Consider the following 12,466-nt stretch of genomic DNA (forward strand, 5'->3'; position numbering starts at 1 on the left):
GGGACCTAGGCTCCATCTGCACTATACATTTAAAGCAGAATCATACCACTGTAAACAGTCATGGGTTCTCCCATTGCATCCTAGAAACTGTACTTTGTTATAGGTGCTGAAAGTTGTTCAAACCAGTCTGGAAATTGTGGCTCTGTGAGGGGAATAGGGGGTTTCCTAACAATGCTCAGCACCCTTAACAAACTACAGTTCCCAGAATTCCTTGGAGGAGGGTAAGCCATGACTATTTAGTGACATGATACTGCTTTAAATGCATAACGAAGATGGGATTGTACCAGGGGTGTAGTCGCCCAGGGTCTTGGGGGGGTCTTAGACCCTTTACTTTTTTGGGAGCAGGGTCCCAGCAGGGTCCCTATGTCTACCAGCCAATAAGCATGAAAGTGGAGTGTGTTGACCACTGAGAAGAGTCTTTTAACACATTTCCTTGTCCTTTCCTGCTGATTGGAACCAATCAGAGTGAAAGGAAGTGAGTCAGCCACTGAGAAGACTCTTCAGAGTAGCTAACACACTCCCCTTTCAAACTGATTGGCTCCTAGGGATATCTGTTGTTGTGAGACAAGGCATTAACAAGGACAGAAAAGCAGAAAGCAGTATTCAAACTTGGCCAGATTATTCTATATTAGGCTGTCTAATCTTAGTAGGGGTGTGGCTGTGAAGGGATGTAGCTGTGCCTATCCTGAAGGGACCCTGCACTTTTGAATTTACCACTACACTACTGGGTCTTATATACATCTCTCTTGAGCTGCTTCTTTGGTTTTGCCTATAGAGATTCTTTACTAATATAAACATTTGAAGGACAAAAGCAATTTTTGAGATTGGGGAGAAGAACTTGATTTTGAATTTCAGTTTCAGCCTCATATGTTTGGTGTGCATAAATACTGAAAAACAGTCATCACGGAGCAATCTCCACTTCTTCAAACCTAACACTGATTGTTGGAAACTGAAGTGGCATTGACCTCCTTCCATGGATTCCAGCCCTGGATAACTTTAGCTGGTGTTGTTTAGTATAATTCACAGGCATGTGTTGATATATGCCACTGAGGAGCAGGGCTCTGGTTTTGAGTTTCAGCCTGCAATGCAAGTATTTGGTACACATTCATAGGGGAAATCTAACTTTACTGGAATCTGTTATCAAGTTTGGATTTAAGCTATTATAGCAACTTAATTCTAGCTATAGATAACTACAGATGGGTGAATCTGTCAATTTCAGTTGCTTTCAGTCCCTCATTTCTCTACTCTTAAAGTCAGATTGTATTTCCACTTTTTAAAAATCAATTTGTTATTTAAAAAAAATCTTCATGAAAATTCAGCACTTTTAGTGCAAATTTCTTCGAATACACATTTGTGTAATTTTGTCTAATATATACATTTTAGCAAAGCAATTTCCCCTAATACAATGCATATTTGTATATAATTTTATGAATATATGTATTTATATGCACATTTTACCCTCATATATTCATTTTTGTACACATTACTTTCATTCAAAGCGTGGCTATGTTTCGGTTCAGGAATTCTTTCGGAAAGTATGAATTTGGCAGGTTGGTCTTTAAGTGTGAATTGAATCAAATTTCTCCTCCATTCCTATAGATAACTTCAGCTAACATCTGTTGGTATGATAAAGTAAGTCAATGTCGTTCAGCTGCTACATATCACCTGGGGTCCAGGATTGCAAAATCCTAGAGGCCATGTTTCCTACATCAAACATATAGCCAAGAATATGCTTCTACTTCCTACACTGGTGCCCTGAGACGGTGACATAGATCACATACTCCAGCGGTAATTCCACCATGAAAGGCACTGTATCCTAATACCCAGGCTCTGAAATACGAGCCTCCATTCTTGGAATTTATGTCACCAAGAGTGCATGTGATTTATGCCCCCGGTCAGTAGCTTTCCAGTAGCCAATGAGTTTCATTTCGTAGTGCAAACAGAACACAGAGTCATTTTGTGGTGCAAAACAACATATTGTATACATTGTCCATTCCCTTCCCCTTTCTTTTTCATAATGGTATTTTGCTTTTAACAATATGGCACTCCAGTGACCTATTGCTGCAGTTAGCTCATGTTTTCAACGGGTGTCTGTAAGTCTTCATTTGGATTACTATAAACTCATCAGCAAGCTGATGTGTTCTCATACCCCCGAAGAGCAGCAAAACAGTAAAAATGCTTGACGAAGCTATTAACTGTTGCATTAAAGCAGCAGCAGCTATTAGTCCCTAGGCCCACTGTCTCCGGAATGATCACCTTAGGGGGAAGAATTTTTTTTAAAAAGTCTCTGATTATTGGAGAGAGCATGGAAATAAGAGGTGGAAGAGGCTGAAGCCTGGTGCACAGAATATGTTGATCCAGAATACCTTTTTTTCTTCCCTTTGCTCTCACAAATTCCTTACATAACTTACAGCTCAATCTTACTCTGTCAACTCAGAAGTAAGTCCAATTGAACCCAACGGAGCTCACTCCCATGTAAAATAGATTTGGATTTCAACCTAAGAAAACCTAAGAAAAGTAGGGACTCGTGGTACTTCTATTGCAGGAGCATCAGGACTAGTTGATGACATTTATTAGGAGAGAGATAAAGGGAATGCAACCCTGCTCATTCTACTTGATCTCTCAGCGGCTTTTGACACTGTTGACCACAGTATCCTGCTGGAATGTTTTGAGGAGGTGGGGGTTGAGGGCACTGTGCTTCAGTGGTTCTGCTCATACCTCCAGAGCCGCTTCCAAAAAGTAGTTATGGGAGGCTACTCTTCAGCACCATGGGAATTACCCTGAGTTGTTCCACAGGGTTCCATCTTGTCCCCCATGCTGTTTAACATCTATATGAAGCCATTGGGAGCTGCCATCAGGAGATTTGGAGTGAGGTGCCATCAATATGCACATGACACCCAGCTCTACCTTTCTATTCCATTTGAATCAGGAAAGGAGGATGAGGTGTTGAACCGGTGCTTGGAGGCAGTGATGGACTGGAAGTGGGCCAATAAGTTGAAGCTGAATCCTGAAAAGACAGAGGTGTTATGTGTCCAGAGTTCTCATGTCCAGAAAGTGGGAAGATGGCCTGTTGTGAATGGGGTTGCTCTCTCCTTGAAGGAGCAGGTCCGCAGACTGGGGTTAGTCCTTGATCCAGCACTGTCACTGGAGGTTCACGTGGTCTCAGTGGCTAGGAGTGCCTTTTGCCAGCACTGGCTGGTTTGCCAGCTTCAGCCCCTTTTGGACAGAGAAGACTTGGCCACAGTGCTCCATGCTCTGGTAACTTCCAGACTGGATTATTGTAATGCACTCTACATAGGGCTGCCCTTGAAGACAACTTGGAAACTTTAACTGATCCAAAATGCAGCAGCCAGATTACTGGCTAGGGTTCCCTTTAGAATTCATACAACCCCTATTTTAAAACAGCTGCATTGGTTGCCAGTTCATTTCTGGGCCCAGTTCAAGGTGGTGGTGGTGTTTAAAGCCCGAAACGACTTAGGTCCCAAATCTCTGAAAGACCACCACCTTCTCTACATATCCTTTTGGGTGTTAAGATCAGCAGTGGTGGCCCTTTTGGTAGTTCTGCCACCGTCAGAAGCTCACGGGGTTATGACCTGGGAGAGAGCATTCTCTGTGGCCGCCCCTAAGCTATGGAACTCCCTCCCCACAGTGGTGTGTCTGGCAACTTCATTGCACAACCTTTGGCAAATGCTGAAGACACATTTCTTTACCCTGGCCTTTGACATCTGAGACGTACATTTTTAGGACCCACCCTATTTTTTGTGATGTTGTTTAGGTTGTTTTTAATTATGCATTTTAAAATTCTTGTAACCCTCCCTGGGACCTCAGGGTAAAGAGTGGGTTGTTGTTGTTGATGATGATGATGATAGTTGTACACAAATGGCCTCTTAAAATGCTCTACCCTATTTGTGGCCACAGAAATTGGGAGCACCATTTCACCAAATTTCTCCATGCTAAGAAATTATTCAATAGTTTCTTGGACTGGGGCTCACCATTATCAGTGGTGGTACCCAGCCTCTTTCTTTTTTCTCAAGTTCTTCTCTTTTGCTAGGGTTGCTGCTGAAAGTGGCAACAGCAGTAACTGTTTTGGTAGCTGGGCCACAAATAGTAGACATTGGTGCTGACCTCAGGTGCTCAGGTGAGTGGTGGTGCCTCACCCCCAGTGTCCGCTACTGCAGACTGCCATTTTGCACCCTCCTCAACACCCCAACAACTAGCATTGTTCCAAGTCATTCTGTGGGAGTGATGGTGATTGCCAAAAAAATAGTGGCGAATGTTCAGAGAAACGTCTGCAAAGTTTCTTCTTTTTCTAAGTTGGTGGGGGTTGTAAAATATAACATCTCACATTCTGTCTTCTGAGAAATGTTAATATTTTCTAGTAATTCCACCTGTCCTTCGGAAATATCAGAGACAACCAGCTTCAGGCTTGCAGGGGGAATTAGTGTATTCTCCTCCCCATGCTGGTGGTCCCCAGCCAGGGGTGTAATCAGCCAAGGTCTCGGTCTTAGACCCCTTACTTTTTTGGAAGCAGGGGTCCAGTAGGGTCCCTATATCTCCAGCATCTTATGAGCCAATCATCATGAAAGGGAGTGTGTTAGCCACTGAGAACAGGCTTCTAACATGCTTCCTTGTCCTTTTTTACTGACTGGAGCCAATCAGAGTGAAAGGAGATGAGAAGACTCTTTTTAGTAGTTAACACTCTCCCTTCCATGCTGGTTGGCTCCTAGGGACATCTGTTGTGGGAGAAAACATTAACAAGGATCTCATTCTCAACCCAGCATCAAAAATTGGGAGGTGGAGGGGGTGTGGCTATGACTGTGACTATTATGAAGGGACCCTGCACTTCTAAATTTGCCACTATGCTACAGGCCCCAGCATTTCAGCAGATGGCCTCAGCTCCTCTCTTCCATCCTCCTGCTTATCAAGTGTGCTTTCAGAAGATGGGTTCTTCCACAAAAAACAGCTAGGAGGAAGGGTTGGAATAGCAAGTGGAAGAGGCAGCACAGGTAGAGACAGATGTGGGGAGTGGCAGTAGCACTGATTAGCAGCTGCTTGGAAGTGCAACCTGGTTCTGCTGGACCTGTACTGATGGTCCCAGGACATTAAGGCTATCTGCTCCAGACCTGAAAATAGCACCTGATAGTTACCACTCCAGAGTAATAAGCAGAAAACCAGGGAAAGTAGGTTTTAGGCTCTAGCAGGTCTGTCATCTTGAATGAATGAATGAAACTTTATTTTTACCCCGCCCTTTTTCCAAACTGGAACTCAGGGCGGCTTACAAATAAAACTACGTGTAGTTAAAAACATAGAAAAACATACAATTAAAATACAATTAAACAATGCAAAACCTTAAAACCTTAAAAGGCACTTAAAAATCTAAAAACAATTTAAAATAATACAAATAATAATATAAAACAATAAAACAAGCCTTGTAAAGCCCAATCCTAAACACCTTCTATCCCAAAAGCCTGTCGGAATAAAAAAGTCTTTACTTGCCGATGGAAGGATGGCAAGGAGGGGGCCATTCGTGCCTCCCTAGGAAGGGAGTTCCAGAACCTAGGAGCAGCCACTGAGAAGGCCCTATCTCGCGTCCCCACCAATCGCACTTGCGAGGGTGTTGGGACTGAGAGAAGGGCCTCTCCTGAAGATCTCAGGGCCCGGGCAGGCTCATACAGAGAGATACAGTCTGACAAATAGCCTGGACCTGGGCCATATAGGGCTTTAAAGGTCAAAAACAGCACTTTGAATTGTGACCGGAAACAAACTGGCAGCCAGTGGAGCTGTTGTAACAAGGGAGTTGTATGGTCCCTGTAACCAGCCCCTGGTTACAGCTCTTTGTACCAGTTTAAGTTTCTGAACAGTTTTCAAAGGCAGCCCCACGTAGAGCGCGTTATAGTAGTCTAAACAGGATGTAACTAAGGCATGCATCACCATAGTCAAATCAGGCATTTCCAGGAACGGGCACAGCTGGCGCACCAGTCTTAAATGGGCAAAGGCATTCCTGGCCACGGCCGAGACCTGGGCCTCCAAGTTCAGAGCTGAGTCCAGGAGCACACCCAAACTGCAAACCTGTGTCTTCAGGGGGAGTGTAACCCCATCCAGCACAGGTTGAATCCCTATCCCCTGATCTGCCCTTCGAATGACCAGGAGCACCTCTGTCTTGTCTGGATTTAGTTTCAATTTGTTCGCCCTCATCCAGTCCATCACTGATACCAGGCACTGGTTCAGGACCAGGACAGCTTCCTTGGCTTTAGGTGGAAAGGAGAAATAGAGTTGAGTGTCATCCACATACTGATGGCACCGAACCCCAAACCCCCGGACAACCTCTCCCAGCGGTTTCATATAGATGTTGAATAACATGGGGGACAAAACTGAACCCTGAGGGACCCCATAGGTCAACGGCCAAGGAGTCGAACAGGAGTCCCCCAGCACCACCTTCTGAGTTCGTCCCTCCAGAAAGGAATGGAGCCATCATAACACGGTGCCCCCAAGTCCCATCCCAGCAAGGCGGTCCAGAAGGATACCATGGTCGATGGTATCGAAAGCCGCTGAGAGGTCCAGTAGATCTAACAGGGACACACTCCCCCTGTCCAGCTCTCTGCGAAGGTCATCCACCAAGGCGACCAAAGCTGTCTCTGTCCCATAACCAGGCCTGAAACCAGACTGAAATGGATCCAAATAATCCATTTCATCCAAGAATCTCTGGAGCTAGGCAGCCACCACACGCTCTATTACCTTGCCCAAAAATGGAATGTTGGAGACTGCTTCAGAACAAGCAGGAATGAAGCGGGACCATGAGCTGTTAAAGCAACAAGCACTTCCGATAGGCCAGAAACAGACAAATCTCCATTCTTAACTATTTTGCTAGACCTGAGCAAGATAAAATCGTTGAAGCAAGAGAGAAGAAGGTCTCCTTATAAAAAGGTGAAAGTGACAACGGGTTTACTGACAACTCCAGCCATAAAATCACATAACCCACACCTTGATGTTTGATACTCCCCAGTAAAATAGCAAGTGCAGGCACTTGAACCATGTAAGGGTCACACGATATGTGACTCACTCTGCTAATTAATTGCATTTATTCGACCAAAGCCTCATTTTACTTTTACATAATGAGCATGTTGGGTCACATATTGTCCAACTGTAATGTGGTTCAAGTGCCTGTACTTCTTATTTTCCTGGGAAGTGTTAAACATCAAGGAGTGGCTCATTAATTACACACCCACAAAGGAGTATTTGACTTGGCAACCAAGTGAGAGCTTATCTATTTGTTTTTTCATGCTTAATGTTGCAATGAGTGTAGGCAGATTTGGAAGCTAATTTGATGGCACCAGCCTTTGTAGTAGCCCAAGTCCATGGGGCAGAGACAATATGAAAATATAGCTGAACAATGTTATATTCTCATGATTATTTTTTTCAATATTCCCAAATACTACTGGCTTAAAAAATATCAAATTTGTTCAAGCAGACCAGCACTATCAATGTTTACTTGGAAATGTCTCACTAGTTTCAGTAGCACTGATTTCCAAAAGACCCTGCACAGGATTACAGTGTAACAGTGAAACTATGGTGTTAAGCAGTATATAAATGGTTAAAATAAATGTATTTACTAAGAAGCAGATTTAATGTTGCGGCACCTACACTTTGGAACTCCATCCCATTAAATATTAGACAGGTACCTTCTCTGTTGTCTGTTTGGTGCCTACTGAAGACCTTTTAAGCAGAGATTTTTCCTAGGCTGCACCTATACTGGAATTTTATTATTATTATTATTATTATTATTATTATTATTATTATTGCCGGCCCTTCACCCAAAGGTCCTAGGGCAGGCCACAAGTTTTAAAATACATCATTAAAAACAGTTGAAAACAACCTAAAATCACATCACAAAAAATAGGGTGGATGCTAAAAATATATATCTCAGGTGTCAAAGGTCAGGGAAAGAGGTGTACCTTCAGCAGTCACCAAAAATTGTACAGTGACATTGCCAGACACACCTTTGTGGGGAGGGAGTTGCACAACTTAGGGGCTGCCACAGAGAATGCCCTCTCCCAGACTGCCACCCCGAGCTTCTGAAGGTGGTAGAACTACCAAAAGGGCCCCCTCTGCTGATCTCAACACCTGACATGTAGGGAAGGAGGAGGTCTTTCATATATTTGAGACCTAAGTCGTTCAGGGCTTTAAACACTTCTAGAGATATTTTTAAGATGTCTTTTTAAGGTTTTATGACTTCCTTGCTGCCCTGGGCTTCTTTGGGAGGAAGGGCAGGATATGCATTTAATAAATGAATAAGATGTAAGCCCCATTGAATTGAAAGGGGCTTACTCACTTAAGTGGATGTAGCAGAGATGGGGAATCATTGGCTCTCCAGTTGTTGGTGCATCAATGGCCAAGTATGATGGAAGTTGTAGTCCAGCAACATCTGGAGAGCCACAGATTCCCCATCCCTGGAGCATAGGATGGCAGCCTTAACTGTACTACCTTAAAATTTAATAACACACACACAAAAGTTGGAACATAAAAGGCTCCTTACGAAGGAGTAAGCCCTCAATGACTATAGTGGGGCTTATTTCCAAATAAACATGCAAAGAGCTGTGCAGCCTGTTATGTATTCTCACACGCTCTATTACCTTGCCCAAAAATGGAATGTTGGAGACTGCTTCAGAACAAGCAGGAATGAAGCGGGACCATGAGCTGTTAAAGCAACAAGCACTTCCGATAGGCCAGAAACAGACAAATCTCCATTCTTAACTATTTTGCTAGACCTGAGCAAGATAAAATCGTTGAAGCAAGAGAGAAGAAGGTCTCCTTATAGAAAGGTGAAAGTGACAACGGGTTTACTGACAACTCCAGCCATAAAATCACATAACCCACACCTTGATGTTTGATACTCCCCAGTAAAATAGCAAGTGCTATTTTCAATGGGAGAGTTAAGCCTCTTCAGTTTAGCATAGGTTACTACCATTTTCTCTTCTTCATGTTTTTATGCAACTCTCTCTGGACTAGGGTTGCCAGGCTCAGGGCCTGAGAATGATTCTGTATCTTTAAGAGAAGAGACAATTCAGCCAAGTGCAGCTTTCCTTGCAACCCTGTACAGTAATGGGAAAAACCACAAGGTGAAATTCTCCCTTCCCCCTGCACAACTTCTAAAGATACAGAAGACCTCTTGGAGGCTGGGCCTAATCTGGACCATTTTCTTGCCCTTCATCCTTTGTTGCTTCTCTTGAGTTGAATCTCAAATTAGTTGTCCTATCTTAACATGTGTCCTGTCTTATTTATCATTAGATTAGCCTACGCAACATGCTGAAGATACAGTTATGCTCCAGGCTTCTGCTTATAATCACCAAGCAATGTAAACGTCATTTATACATTGGAAAGGGAAACCCCACATTGAGTTTTGTTTCCCGGGGCTGTTTTGTAATGTTCCATTTCTTTTTGCATGATAACCTGGTAACAAAGGCAGCTGCTTTGAACATTTTCAGACGGAGGAAATGGTCACCCTGACAACAGCAGCTATGGCACACATGTGACCTTTCAGCAGTGCACCTGCATCATTTATTCACACCCTCATTGATTCTCTCTGTAATATTAGCAGTTAGAATTCATTAGCTTTGTTAAATCGCTTCCCATTTTGAAACAGCTATTCTTTTCATCTTCCTTCAGTATTGCAGTTCCTGCTTGAATCTCAAATAGTTAGACTCTCTCGTTAAGTGTCTGGGGCTGCAATCCTATACACACTTGCCTACCTAGACCTGCTGAACTCAGTGGAACTTATGTCCCAGAAGACATGCATAGGATTGCCCTGTGTATTTATTTATTTATTTATTTATTTCACTTGTATACCGCCCCATAGCCGAAGCTCTCTGGGCGGTTTACAGCAATCAAAAACATTAAAACAAATACACAATTTAAAACACATATTTTAAAAACAATTTAAAACACAATTTTAAAATTTAAAACAATATAAAAACAATTTAAAACACATGCTAAAATGCCTCGGAGAAGAGGAAGGCCTTGACCTGGCGCTGAAAAGATAACAGTGTTGGCGCCAGGCACACCTCGTCAGAAAGATCATTCCATAATTTGGGGGCCACCACCGTGTAGGTTTTCAGTTGCCAAAAGAGTAGAAGTTTGGAAGAGATTAAGGCTGGGATCGTATGCACGCATCTGGGAATAAGCCCCGTTGAACTCCGTGGGACTTATTACTGAGTAGGCATGCAGACCAATCACACTGATCCACAAGGAAACTGGTAGTGAAGAGGATGGTGCAAGGAAGGCAGTGAAGAAAAGCAAGTTGGCTGGACCACTGGAGCTGCTGGAAAGCAAAATAGCAGAAAAGGAAGTGCAGCTCATAGGATCCTTGTGATAAATCGCACCAAACCAAAGCCAGAGCAAAGAAGACTTGAAATAGGTCATGGATGGGCTTAGGGGCAGAGTGTAGCCCTCCAGCCTCTCTGTCTGGCCCTCGGGACTCTCCTGTAGCCATGCCTCCTCCTCAGGCCACGCATCCTCTCCCCAGGCCACACACTCCACTCATTCCAATCTGCATCTTCCGCAAGTGCTCTTGCATGGCTTGAGTGCGTCCTTGAACAGTGATAATGACTGTTGCTTGCTTGGATAAAGGCTAGAGAGGTTTGTGCACAAGGAAGGTGTAGAAACATTTGGTTGTTGCACGGCTTCAATGTAACAAGGTAAGAGTCATACTCCCCCTACCTTTGTTGGCCCTACCCACTTTTGCCTCTGGTCCCTCTCTGCCAGTGGCATGTGACCTCCAGAAGGTTGCTCTCTAGGGAATGCAGCCCTCCTCTGATGTAGGATGTGGCAGAACTGTTATTTCCTAGGAGGTGACTGATAGATGGTTATGTATCAATCAGAAAAGCTAGTAGCATACATCAGTGGGAGCCAAGCATAATAGGATGGTCAGTATTATAGCCATGTAAGGGATCCATCAATGCCAGGCAAATAAATATGACACTGTTATGGGTTTGGGGGTTGAGATGGATGATTTCTATGAGTCCCAGCCTCTGATTTGGGACTCTGCACCTGGAAGTGGTCTCTGCAGCTGAGAAACCTGCTCTGCTGGTCAGATGAGTTTCCTTTGTTAGTCTAACAGGCTGGCCAGGTGGGCCAATGGGTCTATCAAGTGCCTATTTATTAACTGGCAAATGGGCCAGGGAGATCCTATTATTATTGAAACTCTTCAGGAGATCCACCCTGTCCTCCTGGGGTCAAAGAGAGGCTTTTAGTAGAGTCTGAGGAAAGGCTGGGAACTGGAGACACGCAGAGAGGCTGGCTCCCTGCACCATTGCTTTAGGATGCCTCCTGTAAGCCTGATGGAAAAGCTAGATCTATCGGACTACTAATGCTTTGAAGCCCTCCATCTGAAGCTCAGGTTGGAATGTGTGTAAAGAAAAGCCGTATTTCCTAAAAGACACCACAGTCTCCGCTGACCTTCTTTCCAAGGAAACCAAACCCTGGGCATAGCCAAAGTTCCCCATTCCTGCTTGAGGAGAGCAGAATCTTGAAAAATGAGACCTCTATTAACTCTCACTAACAAAAATTGTAACAAGGCACCCAAAGGTCACAAGCATGGATGGAATCAGAACAGTGATTTACCAAGGACAGCCATCTCAAAAGAGGGACAGTTGGATCCAGAACCAGCATAGGAGGGGGAACAGTAGCAGTGCTGCATTCTTTTGGGTGGGGTGAGTTTGGGGAAGATTTGGATTGGTGACATGTCAGCATGGGGATAACTGAGGTCTTATTTTGGACTGACTTGGTATTCACCAGCAACACTTAGCCTGAGGCAGTGTAGCCAAGTCCAGTGCTCCAGAGTGTTTGTGGTTGGTGGCTTTTGCCTGTTTCAGATTTCTGTGGCACTGCAATATCAAGCCTCATTACATCTGCAATGTTTTGAAACTGTCATGTACGACTAAGTTACAATTAAGTTGAATATCTTTTTCATTTAAATAGAAGCTTCCTAAAGTTATAATCCAAAATAACATAGAATTAAAAAACTTAGATTCATTTCTCTGTGCATGTAGGATCATTGTCTAAAATGAAACTCTTAAATGAAGTATATAGTATTTTTAGGTTCACCATATCAAATGTCCAAGATTACTGAGAGTGATTCAAAAATGTAAGTTGTGTAGCATTTTCCTGTGCATGGTTATTCAGCAATTCCTGCTTCGTTCAATGGGACTTACTCCTAGTAAAGTATGCAGTTCAGTCATATTTCAGTCTAGCCCATCTTGGCAGCTTAGGAACAGTTAGAACAATTTCACCAAAGACAAGCCTACCTGTTCTGAAAGGGCAGGAAACAAAAGAAGGCAGACTGAATCATAGAGAACAATACAATAAAATTAAAAAACAAACATGCTTCAGAAGCCCAGCTCCTTTCCATCAACAGCAACAAAATGTTTTTGTGCCCGTTACTTTCCCTGCCCTTTTAGGGAAGAATCACTAT

The sequence above is a fragment of the Rhineura floridana genome, chromosome 1, assembly GCF_030035675.1.
Source record: "Rhineura floridana isolate rRhiFlo1 chromosome 1, rRhiFlo1.hap2, whole genome shotgun sequence".
NCBI lineage: Eukaryota > Metazoa > Chordata > Lepidosauria > Squamata > Rhineuridae > Rhineura > Rhineura floridana.